This window comes from Microcaecilia unicolor, chromosome 2 (genome assembly GCF_901765095.1).
Source record: "Microcaecilia unicolor chromosome 2, aMicUni1.1, whole genome shotgun sequence".
Classification (NCBI taxonomy): domain Eukaryota; kingdom Metazoa; phylum Chordata; class Amphibia; order Gymnophiona; family Siphonopidae; genus Microcaecilia; species Microcaecilia unicolor.
Window position 1 is genome coordinate 609,402,195 of NC_044032.1, and position 19,373 is coordinate 609,421,567.

General features: G+C 40.7%; 1 protein-coding gene across 3 annotated transcripts in view; it reads left to right on the forward strand.

The window, feature by feature from the left end:
- Positions 1-16,339: 16,339 nt before the first annotated feature.
- MAP9 (microtubule associated protein 9) overlaps positions 16,340-19,373 on the forward strand; it is a 244,704-nt gene continuing 241,670 nt past the window's right edge. For all 3 annotated transcript variants that reach the window (XM_030191616.1, XM_030191617.1, XM_030191618.1), the window contains exon 1: positions 16,340-16,483. The gene's annotated coding sequence lies outside the window, so the exon portion shown is untranslated. The remainder of the gene's footprint in view (positions 16,484-19,373) is intronic.

The following is a 19,373-nucleotide window of genomic DNA, read 5'->3' on the forward strand; positions in this document are numbered from 1 at the left end:
ACAAGGCATGTTTGGAGCACCATTAGTTTCTCATTGCATTCAATTTCAACACACATTTAAAGATTTATGAGTTACAGTTATTGAAAAACAGTTTTGTCCCAGCAAGGGGGAGATTTAAGTACTTTATTGTTACTCCATGAACAAAGTTTGATTTATCAGTACAATACTATGGTGCCCACTGGTTTGAATACTGAAGTTAAGTGGTACATTTGCAGATGTACACTGATGTCATTTCAGTGTCTATTTATATATAATCTCAGGGGTGCAGTACACATGCTGCAGGGAGCATGGCATTCTGAACAGATAAGCAGCCATTTTTGCAAGTGAGTAATGAACATGATTTTTGGGTTACTAACATTTTTAATGATGTTTTCATATTTTCTGAATGGGGAGTTCCCAGATTATTAAAAATATGAAGATACTGAATAAAGCTTCAGACACAAGTTCCCTTAAGACAGGCATTTTAGATGCTGAAATGCAGGTGTTGGGGCCAGAGTTGAAACATCTTGGGGCAAGTTGAAAAGTCCTTTCAACAAGTTCTTCTGTTAAGCACACACATTTTTTACACATCAATAGCGGTGGAGGAGTGGCTTGGTGGTTAGAGTGCCTGTCATGACATCCAGAGGTTCCCTGTTCAAATCCTACCACCGTGCCTTGTGATCTTGGGCAAGTCACTTAGAGGCCCTTTTACTAAGCCATGGCAAAACATGGCCTGCGACAATGCAAGCATGCCATTTGGGCGCACACCAGGCCAATTTTTACTGTGTCCTGGGAAAAAGGGCCCTTTATTAAGGGGCCAGACATGGACGTGTGGCAAAATAAAACCAGCGTGCGTCCATTTTTGGTCTGAGACCTTACCGCCACCCATTGACTTGGCAGTAAGGTCTCACATGCTACCTAGGTGGTAGGCATACAACACACATCTACTGCTGTTTACTGCCACATGGAAGAAAACAGATAATATTTTCTACCATGTTTTCAGTGTGCACCAAATTCAGAATTACCACCTGGGGCACATGGTAACATAAGTACATAAGTAATGCCACACTGGGAAAAGACCAAGGGTCCATCGAGCCCAGAATCCTGTCCACGACAGCGGCCAATCCATGCCAAGGGCGGTAATGCTAATTTCGCACGCATAGGGCCTTATGCACCTTTGTAAAGGGGCCCCTTAACTCTCCATTACCCCAGGTATAAACTTAGACTATGAACACCCAGTGTACCTGAATGTAGCTCACCTTGAGCTACTTACTGAAAAAGGTATGTGCAAAATCTAAAAAGTGGCCAGGGCTCTCCCACATGCCGGGGCCACTTTTAGCACAGCCATAAAATGGCCCCATTTCCCATTTTATCTATTAATGGTCAAACACTAATATCCCCAATTTGCACATGGCCATTAGCAAATGAGCCCTCACCACCACCTATTTTCTAGGCAGAAAGAGCTCCCACATTAACCACATGCTAATTGGTTAGCACACAATGATGTAAAAGTGAATCGATTTTTCAGTCTTTCAGAAAGTACAAAGACCAGGTGACACTCAATAAAATTACATGGAAATACTTTAAAAACAAATAGGAGGAGGAAATATTTTTTTTCACTCAAAGAATAGTTAAGCTCTGGAACATGTTGCCAGAGGATGTGGTAATGGTGGTTAGGGTATATGGGTTTAAAAAAGATTTGGAGAGATTCCTGGAGGAAAAGTCCACAGTATGTTATTGAGATTGACATGGGGAAGTCACTGCTTATTCCAGGATTGGTAGCATGGAATGTTGCTACTATTTGGGTTTCTGCCGGGTACTTGTGATTGGCCACTGTTGGAAGCAGAATACTGGGCTAGGTGGACCATTGGTCTGACCAAGTATGGCTACTCTTAGGTCCTTATGTTCTAGCTGCACTAACTGATTAGCACTGGGCATGCTTATTCTCCAACGCCAGACCTGCCCTGAGTGCTAAAAAATATTTTCTACTTTTTATGTGTAGGTAGCGCACGCCGAACATAAAACTACCACGGGACACCTAAGCACCCCACGGTAGTGCGTTTTATCCTGCGGAAACCATGTGTTAGTGCTTACAGCAGCTAAGTAAAAGGGCCCCTATATTTTTTCACTATTTTCAGCAACATTTGTGGAAAGTGGAATTCCAGTATGATACCATGATCTTTTCATACATAAATGTATGGCATTTTTAAAGTTTGTCAGTTGCTAGTTTATTTTGGACATTTCAACTGATTCAGTTTGGGTGGGTTTTGGAGGAGTCAGCCAACAAAAGGATAACGGTGAGATGTGTACCTGGGAGCTTTTATATGAAGTCCACAGCAGAGCCCCCTAGGATGACCCATTGCTCCTCTGGGATGTCTGTGTGGCCAGTCTACTAAGATTACTGACTCCTCCTACATCCCAATGACTTGATTTTGTGTGTTTTGCACTTGGATGTTTTTTTTTTTCCGATAATGGACCAAAAAGATAAATGCACAAAGCACAAAACTATCCAGCATGTGGCCATTTTCAAAAAAGAAAATAGACATTTTGATGTTTCAAAAATGGCTATATTTCCTATTCGGACTTGGGACGTTTAACGCAAAACATCCAAAGTCCAACTTAGACATCATATGGAAAATGCTCCTCCACGTATCTATCAGTTTCAAAGATGTCTCCAGGATATCTGTTACATTCAGGCTATCTGGTGAGACTTGTTCCAAGCTCTCTAATAAAACAGGATTTGACATCACTGTCCTTTGTCTCTTTTTATAGGGCAAATAAAAATTTTTATTAACAGGTGCAAAAGATTCTTGTGGGGCTTTAATACCTCCAACACATAATTATTGAACGATTCTAGTGCTGATATGAAGCTGACCTTGGGAAAGTGTATTTATTTATTTATTACATTTGTATCCCGCATTATCCCACCGATTGGTAGGTTCAATGTGGCTTACATGGAACAAAGGGAAGGTACAAAAAGCTGGTTAAAGATAAATAGAGTGACTGACAGTTATAGGGAGGGGTTAGGAAAGTGATAGGAATAACTAGAATGTGTATGGACTCTTTGTTGAAGGAGTAGGTTGGGTGGTCCCATTGGGGGCATCAGGTTGATTGCTTGAATCATTGTAGTAGATTTCCAATTAGAGTCAAGCAGAATTGTGGGGGGTTGAGCTGAGTTAGTTTCTTGGTTGGCCATTCGTTGAGAGTAAGGACGTGGGGTTGTGGGTTAGGGTAGATATTTGGGTCTAGATGTTGCTGTTGTTTGTGCCCTTTTCAGTTCATCTGATTGTTTGGTTCCGAGGGTGTTTTTTGAAAATATGAGATTTTACACTTAAAAGATGTTTATGGAAAGGTAAGTAGTTGTCTTTCCGTTCAGTAACTTGACATTGCAAGATCTAAATAAATTCTCCATTTGTTTACAATGGAACCTAATATGTTCTTGAATATCTTGATTTTTCTTTAAATTCTCCTTCAAGGTTTGCAATCTCTCAGAACTGGTTTTCCCAACAGCTTCTTCATTCATAACTTGACTTGCTATATCTATAAGGATCTGCTCTAAATGGTTGTCCGCTACTTATAGTTTTGTCAAGTTTGGTATGGAAAGAAGTGTAATTTCTGCAGATGCCTGCACAGTTGAAGAAGGGACTATGGGGTCCTTTTACTAAGGTGCGCCGAAAAATGGCCTGTGCTGGTGTACACATGTGTATTGGTCACACACATGTCCATTTTTCAGCACGCCTGCAAAAAAGGCTTTTTTTTTGTCCGAAAATGGGCCTCAGACCTTACCACCACCCATTGACCTAGTGGTAAAATCTCATGCATTAACCGGGTGGTAATGTTCTACATGCATACTATGCCAATTACCACCCAGTTAGCGCTGCGCACTGGAAAATTTTCATCGCGCTTAGTGGATATGCATATGATCCTACATGGCTTAGTAAAAGGGCCCTATGTCCTTCAACATATCTCCAGGCAGGCCTCCACAGGAATGGTCTAGAATTTGATAGCTAAAATACAAATAAATGCAAGCAACCAAGGGAGCAATATAGTATAGGGAGTGAAAGAATAATGGGATCTAGGAGTGATCATATCTGAGGATCATAAATAGGTAGAAAAGGCAATAACAAAAGTCAGAAGAATGTTTGCATAGGGAGAGTAATGGCCAACAAGAAAAAAGACCTCTTTTGAGTACTGTGTGCAATTCTGGAGATAGTACCTTCAAAAGGAATTTTAAATTAGGTAGAGTCTGTCCAGATGGCAGCACGTAATCCCCTTCATTTTATAACAAGACACCTAAAATTAAGCACCATTTACGTGTTTAAATATCTAGAATACTGCCATTCATGTGTGTAAATGGCAGCCACATGCTTGGCCCTATTCTATAATCTTAGCGCACAAATGGTTTAGCACATAAATGCGCTCATTGGAGTGGCATGGGCATGGCCGACATTTATGCCCTTAATTTACAGAATACTGCAATTAAGCACATGCCACATTTATGTGCTTGCATTTATGCCAGCCATAGACCTGGTATATATGGGCATATCTAAATGTAGGTGTGCCAATGCTGACTTACATGTGTAAATGTTCTTATAGAATAGGCTCAAAGCCAGAATAAAGTGAGCACCTAAAATGTGGCACCCAGTTATAGAATTGCTCCGAATATGTTCTGTGGTTTTTCATCATAAAGCATATGGGGGATAGACTTAAAGATCTAAGGGGTCCTTTTACTAAGCTGCAGTAAAAGGGGGCCTGCAGTAGCGTCAGCACGTTTCTGATGCGCGCTGAGGCCCCCATTTACTGCAGTGGGTATAAGGTTGCCTTTTTTTCTGAAAAAGAAATGGCCTTGCGGTAAGTGAACCACTTACCGTGTGACCATTTGGGGGGGAGCCCTTACCACCACCCATTGAGGTGGTGGTAAGGGCTCCTGTGCTAACCGGGCAGCACACGGTTCTGATTGATTACTGCTGGGTAAGCACCGGTGCTACAAAAATAGGAAATATTATTGTAGCGCCAGAAATGGCACACGCTGGGGGTAAGAACTACCGCTGGGCTCCTGTGGTAGTTCTGGATTGGCGCATGGAAATTCTGTTGCCATGTGCCAGCCTTTTAGTAAAAGAGCCCCTAAATGTGCTTATTTTGGAAGAAAGGCAAGAGAAGGGAGGTATTACAGAGACATTTAAGTACCCCAATATAAATGCTGAGAAGTCAGGCTTCTTTCAATTGAAAGGAAGCTCTGGAATGGCCAGAGGATGATGAAAGGGAGTAGACTCAAGAGTAATATAGGAAAATATTTCTTTATGGAAAGAGTAGTGGTTGCTTGAACAGCCTCCCAATGGAGGTGGTAGAGAAAAGTTAATTCAAGAAAGCATAGAAGTAGAGAGGATCTTTGATTGAGAGAAAGGGATTGCACAGCTTAGTAGTTGGATGGATGGGCCTTAATCTGCTGTTATTTTCTCTGTTTCCATGTAAAAATGAGAACTGGACAGATACAGGAGGCAGAAAAGGGAGACTGAGGACCACAGGAAGGAGGGTGGAGACAAGAGGATTGCATGACGGGATGATAGATGTAAAGAGAGGTAATAGCTGAGAAAGCAGAAACGGGTAAAAGTCAGATCCTCCATCTTATGCATTTCATCTTAAAAGCTGCCAGAGCTGTGATGGATCCTCTGAGTTGCAGCTTCAGCAGTTTTTTTTAAAGCTGAGAGCATAGGATCAGGGGGATTTGGCTTCCTTTTCTTTTCCACGCTCAGTTTAACCTTGCTGCAGTCTTGGTTATTTTCCAGGCATAGGATCTGAAAGATCTGACCTTTACCACATCCCTTTCTCTACCTCTGTCACAGGGAAAAGAGATCACCAAGGAAGCTGGATCCTCCAGATCCAACTTTTAAAACTGACAGAACTGCAAAGCAGAGGATTCAGCTTCCTTTTTTTGTCTAAAGTCTGTTTACTCTTGGTGACCTCCTCCAGGTGCATCACCCTCCCTCCTCCAAACAGTAAGGGGGTGCATTGAGTAGTCGCAGAGCTGAAGTCTACAGGTGCACAGCTGTCGGCTTTGCTGGTCCCCTGCCTCGAAATAGGAAGTTGACATTAGAGGGAGCAAGGGACCAGCAGAGCCGACAACCGCGCACCTGTAGACTGTGGCTCCATGACTGCTCAATGCACCCCCTTACTGTCTGCATCTGGGGTGAACCACACTCACTGCCCCGCCCTTGGTATGCTACTAGTGAGCTCTTTTCCCCGGGACCTTTACTAGCAAAAGTGGTATATCAAATCCCAAATAAACATAAACATGTGGTACACACATGGGGAATAACCAAGACTGCTGCAAGGGTAACAGACAACAGAGAAGAAAAGGAAGCCGGATCCTATGCTGTCAACTTTAAAAGGTGCCACAACTGCAACCTGGAGGATTTGACACAGTTCCGGTGGCTTTTAAGGTGGAAAACAAGGTTTCTTGACAGAAGATGGTATGAGCCTATCTAGCCCATTTTGTGGGCTGTCAGTGGGTGGAGCTTGCTGCCATACTGTGTGACCCCAAACATTCGTAGACGTTATTGAAAATAGCAAACTTGTGAGATTTATGATTGCCTGTGTGTGTGTGCATTTTTTTTTTTATTTGAAAGCTTCCGATAAGTAACCCAAGGTTTTTTTCAACCCCTGGGATGGTCTTGGGGCGTAAGCCAAGGTCCGAAGGGTGCGGGCGCTCCGGAGCGGCAGACTTGTTTTTGGAGTTGTGGGGGGGCTTGCTTTTTGTAGGGGGCAGTTTTAAGAAAGGCCCTGGTTCTGCCTGAGCTTTGGGGCATAGACTACACATGAACTAGAAAAAAGCGAACTCTTACCACTGGACTGACTAACCTTGTTCACTTTATCCCTTACGTTGATTATGGTTTCTCTACAGTCGATGACCTAATGTATGCTACAATCCTATCTATCACGCGGGAATCAATATGCACTACCACAATGCATTCTTCTTTACCAAGTACGTATGCACCTTCATGCAACGACTTTTGTACTCTGTTACCCAGAAATGGCAACAGCCATTACGGCAAATGTAAGCCACATTGAGCCTGCAAATCGGTGGGAAAATGTGGGATACAAATGCTACAAATAATAATAATAAATAATAATAATCCCCCGAAGTTAAAAAACCCCCTCAGGTTACATATGGGAAGCTTTCAACTAAAAAAAAAAGGTGTCAAATAAAAAAAAAACACATATAGGCAGTCAGAAACCTCACGTTTGCTATTGTTTTCAATAGCATCTATGAATGTTTGGGGGTCACACAATATGGCGCCTGCATGGGGGAGACGGTTTCAACTTTTTGACATCATGATGTTTCCTGTCATAAAACCTTCTTGGTGGAAAACATAGGATCTGGAGGATCTAGGGGCTCGATAACCAAAAGATTTATGCTCCTACTTTTAAGGCCTGAAGAAAAGGCTAGACGAATTTCATATTCAATATAAAAAGTTTATTTACAATTGTACTGGATACCCCTTCAATGAGGTATTCAGGAAGCATGTTCAGACAAAGCAGTCAGAATGCTTACTACTTCTTTGTTCCACTCTGTTTTTATACCATTCTTCTTTGGCATCTGACTAATTCTCTCATACAACATTCCTGTGCAAGTCTCTGAATACCACAACGCTGTTAATCATGGGCAGAACATGCTACATCTGTTTCACCTTATTGCTCCCCCTTCTTGCCCACAGACTTTCTGGAGCCGTGCCTTTGGCCGATGTGTTTTACTGCCCTTTTCTCATGCCTCAGGAGATTTAGTGTTGAAACAGCTTGTTGTAATCATGGAGCTTTCCACTCCCATCTTTCATACTTTTATTCAACAAATCCTCCCTTAAGGACTGATTGTTTCAGGCCTCACACATCTGTTTCAGCTCCAGTCTGTTTCCTTACCTCCCTTCTAAATCTCCTCCCCCCTTGTTTGTGGCATTCAGTTTTTGCACTCTTTTTCAATATTTTTGGCTGACATATTAAAGTTCTATTCATTCTTGATTTCAATTACCATTGTCATTTTAAAAGCATCCTGGCACATCTTTGCAAACATGCTAATACACATGTTACACAGCATTAAACAGATTCAATTGTACTAGGGTACAAAATTTATATCTCTTGAGGTATATAATTTATAGGACAGTGAGCTTCATCAAAGGGGAATACACTGTCATTCATTCTTACTTTTCATTAGCTGATGTGGCATTAAAAATTACACAAATTAAAAGCATAACATTCATTGAATCAGTTGTTACATACCATTGAGTTAAAGTCTTATTGCAGCTTGTTTTATTGCCACACTTTTCTTTGGTGGCTGTGACATTTATACTCATTGTACTTCCTCCTATAGACCAATTACCTGTTACAACATTGTGCGTGTAATTGCACTTTATCGGGGGAATGTTTTCAGTTGTCATACTATTGATTAGACACCAAAATGATGTCTGTGGATACTTGTCCGTAAGCAAGGCTTGCTTATGAATAGTCTCATTTGTCCAATGAAGGTTTCCATCATCCTTTACACAGGTATTATTGGGATAACAGACATGGTGCACTCAATTTTATCATTGTAGTCCCATATATCATAGCTGGCAAGGACAAGGATATGGGCACATATGATACAATCAGTCAAATTCAACATCTCGGCAACTGTAACAAGTCTATTCTCATATGTATTCATTGTCCATCCCGCTGACAAAATTAACAAACAACAACATCCCAATACCATCATGTTTAGGGACATGATGTTTATTTATTCTTTGTCCATTTCAATATTATTAGTTCGTCGAATATCTGATAAATGTATCCAAGAAGTATGACCTTCCAGACGGGCAGCGGTCTGAGTAAGGGCCGTGATAGCAAAAGGCCCTACATACACAGGATCCTTCCATGTTTTATGTGTAAAGTTCTTTCGTAGTACTAGATCACCTACTTTAAAAGCACAAACATCATTAGTAGTCCCTGCCTGTGATGCTACATTTGTTCGGATCATATCACTCGTCAGGTTCAACATTGGTTGTAGCTTTTGCCAGTACTGAGCTGTGCTATCAGTACTTACTGTCTGCATCGGGAAGAAATTACGTCCTGTCTGAATTTGGAATGGTGTCAATTTAGTACGCCCATTGGGTTGGGCCCTTATTGTCATTAATGCTAATGGCAATACATCAAGCCATGTATATAATTTTCCCACCATTTCTTTATTGAGAGATTTTAGTAAAACTCTCAATTTTGTTTTTAAAATACCATTGTAGCGCTCCACCAAACCATTGATACTTTCCTGTGTGTTAAACCCATAATCGTTTCCATTTCTTTCAAAACACTGTTATTGAAATGTGTCCCGTTATCAGAAATTATTCTAGACGGACACCCATGTCTTGGCATAATGTGAATTACCAGGCATTGTACCACCTCGTGTGCTGTCTCCCTTTTACATGGAAATGCTTCTATCCACCTTGAGAAAGCATCCACCCAAACTAACAAATATCTTTTTCCCTGCACTGGAACAATCATATCAGTGTAATCAATGTACCATTCTTTTGCTGGGCCTTCTGGTATTGGAAGTGTCCCAGGCGATATTTTAGGACCTCTTTTAGGTATGTTAATATTACATACCATGCAATTCTGCACAACCTGTTGAATCAGGTTATCAATTTTCAAAGTCCAAAATCTTTGCTCAAATTGTTGTTTCATTGTTTCCTTATTCCAATGCATGGTTGCATGCCACCCAGTCAATACCTTAATTGCCTGGCTCATTGGCATGCAAGGCAATCCTTCTTCTGTATTAAACCATTCACTTCCCAACTGCATACATCCCTTCTTCAACCATTTTTCACTTTCCTGTTCCTCCGGCTGCCACATTTCAATCTTATCTACATTCGTAAGTGGCCCTTCCTGTGTCTGTCTAGTATTATACAAAATCTTTTCACTTTGCTTAACCACCTCCGTTGCTGCTGCATCAGCCATTGCATTACCTTGTGCCTCAAAGGTTGGCCTTTCAGTGTGGGCCGGGGTCCACACAACTGCAGTTTTTCTACCTTCACGTTCCCTTCTTGCCAAAATTTCAAACAGCAAATTCCAATATGTGTAATGTTGTAAATTTTTACCTGCACTGGTTATCATCCCCCTACGTTGCCATTTTAATATATGATACTGTAGTGAACTTGCAACGTAACCACTATTAGTATATATGGTGACATTTTGAGTCATATCAGTGTGTTGTAAGGCCGTAATAACGTCCAAAAGTTCAGCATGCTGTGCAGTATGGTCAGGAGGGGTTTTATATTGTACTTGCATTATCTTTCTTAGATTCTCATCCACCTGCACGCAGGCAAAGCCTGCAACAGTCCTTTCACAAGCTCCATCTGTAAACCATATCAACCCATCAGATAAGGGTTCAAAAATAAGACAGTGAAATGTAGGGATTTCTATAGTATCGATCTCACCCTCTTGATCGACAGGAAAAAGCAGATCTATCTTATTTCTCTGTTCTTTAGTTAATGGTATTATTCTTATATCTTGTCCTAAAAGTACTGCTTGATATTTTCCAAATCTAGTGGCTGTCAATGCCGTCTGGCTAGGGCTCAACAGCGTTTTAATCGTGTGGTTGGTATGTATTACAACAGGAACAAAAGGCATTTGTGCCCTCCATTTGCCTACTGCAGCCACTATAGCTGTCAGTAACTTTGGTATTTCTTTCATTCCCTTTTCCACATGATTAAAAGAGCCTGATAAAAAAGCTACTGGTGTATTTACCTCATTATTTTGATTAATCATAGCTGCCCAACTGTTTCCCATGTCTTTTACCCACAAATGCACAGGTGATTGTATATCTATTACTGCTAAGGGTCCTGGGGATAACAGATCCCTCACAATCTTAGCCAATACTATCTTATCCTGCTCGTCCAACACAATTAGTGTATTCTTTGGTGTGGCTGCGGGCAGTTTCAAATGTTTATAAAGTCTCATTACTTTTTGTGTATAATTTGGTATCCATTGTCTGCAGTAATTCAACATTCCCAAAACAGCACGTAACTGGGTAACTGTTTGCGGTACCGGAGTCTCATTTAAAATCGATATAACTTCCGGTATAATGACCTTATGTTCTGCTGACACATTTTGTCCTAAAAAGGTGACAGTAGACTGAGCTACAACACATTTCTCCTTATTACATTTATATCCTAACTCTCCTAATAACAAAAATAATTTTCTAGTCCATTCTAGGCATTCTGCTTCTGTCTCAGCAGACAATAGAATATCATCTACATAGACAAACAATGACACCGTGTCAGGCAATTGACTCCTGAAATCCTTTAAATCCATCATTAGTTGTTTTGAGAATACCGATGGACTATCAGTAAAGCCTTGCGGCATCCTAGTCCACCGGTATGTCTCATTCTGTACATCCTCAAGTGATGTAGGTCCTCCCTTGTCACGGGGGAAGGGGAGATGTTTAACTTCCAACAGGTTTTTAGTAACTCCCCACATTTGATTTTATCCATTCTCACAATTTCTGCAGCTACATGGGTTTCCCTAAAAATTGCCTTTGACGGTCTGGGTGTCAATTTGAACAGGATTACCTTTGGTTTTTGTTGAAGTCTCGGGACTAACCCGTAGCCGTCCCTCAGCCTCAAATTATGTTGACAAATCATATTGTTCAGAGGTTATTAGAGATTTTAAATCACCTCTTTCACCTATTAGCCCTACACACAAAACTAGCTAGGACTGTGACTAATTCAAACCAGATGATCTCTTAAAACTGCAGAAATCTCACTTAAAAAGGGTCAGACAAAGTTGAATTGAAAAGATATTCTACATAGAGATATAGAACCTATTAATTAAACAGAATAACACATATTTTAAAATAAGCAGAGATCAGAATTCCCTATAAGACAAAGAACTTATTTAATAAAACTAATCTAAACAATCTTTTAACACTGCTTGCTTGCTATCCAGTATACGACCTTCTAAACTGTAGCCTAGACACCCGAGAAATCAAAACCAGATGGCATTCCTCAACCCCCAGGCTGAACCAAAGGCTGATTTTTATCATTTTCCTGTTCTTGCTGTATTTTTTCTACATCTGCATGAAAAAGATCTGCTGCTACAGAAAATAAATTCCAAATTGTAAGATGCTTCTCTAAACTTTTCTTCTGCTTATTTTTATTTTCTTGTAAGTATCTCAGGAGAGATAATAATTTTGGACGATCAAATGATCCATACTGAGACCAGTTTGCATCATATTTGACCCATTTCTCATGTATTTTTTCAATCTGTTTTTTTTCTAACGGGAATAATTCTATGACATGCTGCAAAGGGGTGCATTTTTTTGAACTATCTAAATCTAAATACAAAGCATATACAGGAGGCTTTTCTTTCTTATCTGCCCCTTTCCCTTCCATTTTATTCTGACTATTACAATTTCTCCTATAGAGCCACAACCTACAAAAATATACTAATGCACCTAAACAAAGAAAATATACAAAACAGAAAACTACAAAACTAAACAAATATACTACTAATAAGTCCACAATGTAAGCTTACTCACGCGTCTTCTTATTTCTCTTTAGCAAGCCCAGGAGTCGTCGCCCGTATGTCCACGTCAGTAGGTTGATCACTCCCAAATCAGTGGTACACAGAAATCAGGCTTAAACAACGCTTGCTCACAAAATCCAATCCTGTAAAAAACTTCGTTAACAACAAACACTTAATTTGTCATTCGTCTCGCCTTCTCTTTTCCGTGTGCGGCATAAATCTTCTCTCCTGGCTGGCTCGCCACTTTGAAGAAAAGGCTAGACAAATTTCATATTCAATATAAAAAGTTTATTTACAATTGTACTGGATACCCCTTCAATGAGGTATTCAGGAAGCATGTTCAGACAAAGCAGTCAGAATGCTTACTACTTCTTTGTTCCACTCTGTTTTTATACCATTCTTCTTTGGCATCTGACTAATTCTCTCATACAACATTCCTGTGCAAGTCTCTGAATACCACAACGCTGTTAATCATGGGCAGAACATGCTACATCTGTTTCACCTTATTGCTCCCCCTTCTTGCCCACAGACTTTCTGGAGCCGTGCCTTTGGCCGATGTGTTTTACTGCCCTTTTCTCATGCCTCAGGAGATTTAGTGTTGAAACAGCTTGTTGTAATCATGGAGCTTTCCACTCCCATCTTTCATACTTTTATTCAACAGGCCCTTTTACATAGGTGCGGTAAGTGCTAGCATGTGTGGTAAGTGCTAGCATGTGTTTACCACAGCTTAAAATGACTGCCTGAGGTAAGTTTCAAAGTGGTTAGCACAGAGGTATTGCATAAGTGCTCATGCAGTAATTCTTTTTAATGGCCGTGTGCTAATAGCAAGAGTCAAAGCAGTGGGAAATGGAAGGAGACTCAGCAAACAATGGGACTTATGATGAAACAATGCTTTATTAGCTCTTTTATAAAAGACTCGAAATGGCACCATATTTTGGCTAGTGCCTGCCTCAGGAGTCTTACAATAATTCATTCAAGCATTAATATTATACAGCTACCAACAAGTTTGTCTAAAGGTCTTTAAAAAGACCATGTTAGAAAACAAATGCGTATTGTAATACTCAGGTCTTGTGTTGCAACTGCAAAATGCTCCTTATAAAAAAGTCGCATCAAGAAATGACAAAGCACTCCTTGACAGTCTGTGCCGTGTCTAGTCTTATAAAAGAGCTAATAAAGCATTGTTTCATTGCAAGTCTCATTGTTTGCTGAGTCTCCTTCCATTTCCCACTCCTTTGTCACTTGCTGGTTCTCCATGGGCTTTTGTGTCCACCCTTCACTTGGCTCTGTGTGCTAATGGCAACATTATCTCATGGCATTAATAGGAAAAATGGAAAATCAGCCATTTTACTGGTATGGTAAGAAATGGTCTTAGCACATGGGAAAAAAAAATCACATAAGAGCAGCACCCTAGGGTCACTTTTTACTGCAGCTTAGTCAAGGGACCCATTTGAGAGTTATGTTCAATTGGCTTCTTTGAAAATTTACCAGGGCTGAGTGCATAAATTTCACTCAACTCTTACATTTAGGAGCATGAAAAGTGGTGGTAACAGGAGTGGATTCAGAGTGGGGGAAAATAAGATAGGAACTTAGCACTGATTTTCAGCACTAAGCTCATAAATCTAGGCAAATGAATGTCATGCTTAAATTTATGAGCAAATTTTTAAGCTCCTAAATTCAGATGAATTTTCAGCTGAAAATGTATGCTCCTAAATCTGGCTGAAACTAGAGCACAAATTTAGGAGGTTAACAAGAGCATACATTAGGAACTCAGCATTTTCTGAATATTGGCCCCTAGCTTTTTATCCAGACCTCAAGAAAGCAGGGCCAGGGGATGGGGACAATGAAAGAGAGATAGAGAGTACTTTTCAAAATGATTGGGGGTGCTAAACCCAAAGAAAATGATCATTCATTGTACATATTCAAGGAGTTTGTTCAATACTAGACTCTCTTATCCTTTCCCTATTTTTTTTTTCTTCTTTCCCTGTTTCTTCTATTCTATCTAATTGTAACCGTATCACCACTGATCTGGCGATAGCCTATCAGTACATTGTAAACCACTTTGAGTCTGCAAAACTATGGGAAAATGTGGGGTATAAATGTGCAAAATAAATAAATAAATACTGGTGATGCTCAGTCACCCACAGAGCTGGCTTCTATGGGTACAGAGCACTTGAGAGGGTAGGGAAGATGAAAAAATTGAAGGAAGTGGGGAGAAAAAGATATAGGGTCAAAGGGTGATAATACAAGGGAAATAAAGTGGAGGAGTGAACAGGAGGCAAAGAGCTGGCTATCAGCATTGCATAATGAATATTGTATTTGATTTGCCGTAACTGCTTTCAATCAGTTTTTGTGGAAGCAGTAAAAGAACTTTGAAATAAAACAAGTGAAGGGATGGAAAGGAGAGGAAAATTGTTAGCGATCTAACCTCTTTGACAATGTTCTAAATACTATTTACAAGTATAATGCTTTTTTCATGGCTAAGTTAAACCACATCTTGACTGTTAATTTTAATGACTTGCCCACATGGTTTAAGGGAAAGGGAAATGGGACTTGATATACCACCTTTCTGAGGTTTTTGCAACTACATTCAAAGTGGTTTACATATATTCAGGTAATTATTTTTGTACCAGGGGCGATGGAGGGTTAAGTGTCACAAGGAGCTGTAGTGGGAATTGAACTCAGTTCTCCAGGATCAATGTCTACTACACTAACCACTAGGCTACTCCTCTACTCCACTTAAGTTGGAACATGCTGTGCAGGTTGCTAAAATATACTTTGAAGACTGTTTCTGCAAAGAAAGAATGGATGCCAGCCGAGCCTCCTGATGCTACAAAAACACTTGTAAAGTTAGGTTCAAAAGTAGAACTTGGCACAATGACTGCGGTCTATAAAATCCGGAGTGGAATAGAACAGGTAAAAGTGAATCAATTTTTCACTCTTTCAAAAAGTACAAAGATCAGGAGACACTCAGTGAAATTATTTAGAAATACTTTTAAAACAAGTAAGAGAAAAAGAATAGTTAAGCTCTGGAACTTGTTACTGGAGGATATAGTTTATCAGGGTTTAAAAAAAAAACAGGTTTGGACAAGTTCCTGGAAGAAAAGTCCACAGTCTGTTACTGAGATGGACATAAGGGAAGAGATTGGTAGCATGGAATGTTTCTACTCATTTCTGCCAGGTACTTGTGACCTGGATTGGGCCACTGTTGGAAGCAAGATACTGGGTTGGATAAACCATTGGTCAGACCCAGTATGGCTAGTCTTATGTTAGAGTGGAACCAGGGAATAATGCTGAACGCGCGGGTCTCAGTGGTAATGTGAATAACCAGTAAAAAGGTATATACTTTGATGTCCCCATGCATACCTCCTACCCACCCCCATCCTCCCACCCTGTCAGACTGTCATAGTAATGCTTGAATGTTTTCACTTATATACACTGTCAGCTAGCACATTTGCTTATTTCCGATCTGACGAAGAAGGGCAACCTTCGAAAGCTAATCAAGAAATGTATTAAGTTATGTCTAATAAAAAAGGTATCATCTTATTTTCTTTTCCATGTTTTATTTTGTTTGATTTCTATTGATAACCTTAAGAGTGGACTAACACGGCTACCACACTCCTCTACAGTAAAAAGGAAAAACCAGATGATCCTTTCTAACATCCATTCCCAGAGCTACCAGGTACCAAATGCACACCACACCAGTCACATCACATCATCCCTCCTCATTCAGGCTCCCCAGTGACGGGACAGCGCCGTCTGTTGCGTCATTTCCGCCAGCGATCCAGTCGCTTGGTAACAGGCAATGGCGTCTCAAACGTGAGCTTATGAGCGGCGCCGGCGAAAAGCGCTAACAACCGACTTTCTGCGGGGGCCGGGGGAGCGGCGGGACCGGTTCCTCCTGCAGCCCGGCCTTTCCTGTCCTTCGGGTTGGCGTGACAGATAGCGGAGCTGCGTGTTGCAGGTTAGGAATCACAAAGCTGTTTCAAAGATCGGCAGCAGCTGCTTCGGCGGGTTGCTTAGCTTTAAGAGATGTCTTTCAGTGCTTCGAGCCCGGCGGCAGTTTGAACTCAACTTTCTTTCTTCCAGATGCCTTGCAGTGAAAGGGCTTCAGGGTCCTAGCCAGCTCCGTGTATCTACGTGTCATTTTTGTTATTTGCCACCAGATGTGTGCAGTTGACTTCCAAGGGGCACAGTAACCTCCTCTTTTGCTCTGCAAATTCCTATTGCGCCTGATGCCCTATGTGGGAAAGAATTGATTGGGCAAGGGTTCCACTGGTTCACCTCAACACGCTGCCTAGCCTTGTTTCTTGAAACGTAGCGTTTAACAAAAACAAGTAACACGGTCAAAATGTACGTGAGGTGGGTTGGGCGGTGAGGTGCAATAGACTTAAATTTGTGGGGCAGGAGGCTGCAAGGAGTGAAGCTTCTTAGTGCAGGTTATTAAAGAAGAATCTTAGTCTGTGGTTGAATGAACCCGATGATACCACTAACTAAGCTAGCCATAAATTATATAACAAGATACACATTTTATTGTTAACAAAACAACACAGAAAAAAAAAGCACCCTGTGCTGAAATAATAGGAATTCATCAATGTATATGTGCTGGCCCAAGTAGGTATATACATGTTTTTGTTGCTATCTCTGACAGCTCATTAGTTATCCTTTTCAAAGCTAGACAATTTTCGTTGCTTACCTATAAATAGTTATTTCAAAATTATCAATGGTACTTGCTACAAACTATCTCTCCACACAAGTAACCCTCTTACTTATAATGTTGTAATCCTTTAAGGAGGAAAAAAGACTTCAGACACTCAACATTCTGTGTGGGCACACAGTGAATGATTGAATGCTTTGTATCCACTGACACTGGAAGTTCATCCCAATGTGGATAATGCATGAGCTCCTCATAAGTCAAAAAATCTCCAACCAATATGTTAATAGGCTTAATAACCTTTTGTCATGAGGTGAGAAACTTATCTTTTTATGTTCTCTCTCTTGTTATATACTGGCAACATTCATCTAGGCTGTATCTGTAACTGCGGCTGGGAACGCTCTACAGAACGCTTCTGTTTCGCTTTAGCTTCTTAAGGAGTGAAATCCACGGCCTTATTTAAAGTCCTACAATATCAAAAATAGAACAGTTAATGCGAGGGGGGGGGGGGGAAGCATATGGAACATGGTAACGGGATCAAACTGTGCAACGCTTACCTAGTTATATCCAGCCATCTTGCTACGCCAGAGCTACCTTCAGGGAAGGATTTGCATGGGAGAGCCTTTCTTAAAATACTAGTGGAAACTGATATGTCATGTCCTGAATCTCTCAATTCTTATTTCTACATTGTGTTTAAGATTTTTATTTGATTTTATTTATTTAATGCATTTGTATCCCACATTTCCCCACCTATTTGTAGGGTCAATGTGGCTTACAGAGTCCTGTTATGGCAATGTCATTCCAGGATATCAGATACAATTAGTGATGTAAACAAGTTAAGTAAAGGGAAAAAGAAGAGCTTTAGGGGAAAGTATAGAGGGTAGATTTTCATAACTGGGATGGGTTGGTGAAGTGATTTAGTGAAGCTATGGGTTCTCTTTGTAGGCCTTGTTGAAGAGGTACGTCTTCAGAGATTTACGAAAGTTGGTTATATCGTCAATAGTTTTCAAGGCAGTAGGTAATGCATTCCACAGCTGCGTGCTCATGTAAGAAAAGGTAGTTGCATGTATCAGCTTGTATTTTAGTCCTTTACAGCTGGGGAAGTGTAGGTTGAGAAATTTGCGGGAAGATCTTTTGGCGTTTCTGGTAGGTAGGTCCACGAGGTTTAGCATGTAGGTTGGGGCGTCTGCATGGATGATTTTGTGTACAATTGTGCAGATCTTGAACGCGATGCGTTCCTTAAGTGGGAGCCAGTGAAGTTTCTCTCTTAGAGGTTTTGCACTTTCATATTTAGTTTTTCCAAATATGAGTCTGGCAGCGGTATTTTGGGTTGTTTGGAGGTTTTTGATAGTCTGTTCTTTGCAGCCCGCGTACAGTGCGTTGCAGTAGTCCAGGTGACTGTACCAGGGTACAGAAGATGTATCTCGGGAAGAAAGGTTTTACTCTTCTGAGTTTCCACGTGGAGTAGAACATCTTTTTCGTTGTATTCTTTGCATGGGCATCGAGTGTGAGGTTTCGGTCAATGGTAACTCCAAGAATTTTCAGATTTTGTGAGACGGGGAGAGAACAGTATGGTGTGGTTATGGTGGTGAAGTTGTTTGTGTTATGTTGTGAGGTGAGTACAAGACATTATTGTGTTTTTTCTGCATTGAGCTTCAGCTGGAATGCATCCGCCCAGGAGTGCATGATTTGGAGGCTTTGGTTGATCTCATTGGTGATTTCATTTAGATCATGTTTAAACGGGATGTAAATCGTGACATCATCTGCATATATGTAGGGGTTGAGGTTTTGATTGGCTAGTAGTTTCGCTAAAGGTATCATCATTAGGTTAAAGAGGGTTGGTGAGAGGGGGGATCCTTGAGGGACTCCGCATTACTACTACTACTTAACATTTCTAGAGCGCTACTAGGGTTACGCAGCGCTGTACAAATTAACAATTAAGGACTGTCCCTGCTCGGAAGAGCTTACAATCTAAAGGACGAAATGTCAAGTTGGGGTAGATAAGTTTTCCTGAGAAGAGGTGTAGCATTCAGGTATCAATGGGGCTGATATGGCCGTTTTCGTTGTTACTTGGTATGATCTTGTGGTCAGGAATCCTTTGAACCATTTGAGAACTGTACCTCCTACTCTGAAGTATTCTAGTATATGTAATAGTATTCTATGGTTAACCATGTCGAAGGCACTGGACATGTCGAATTGT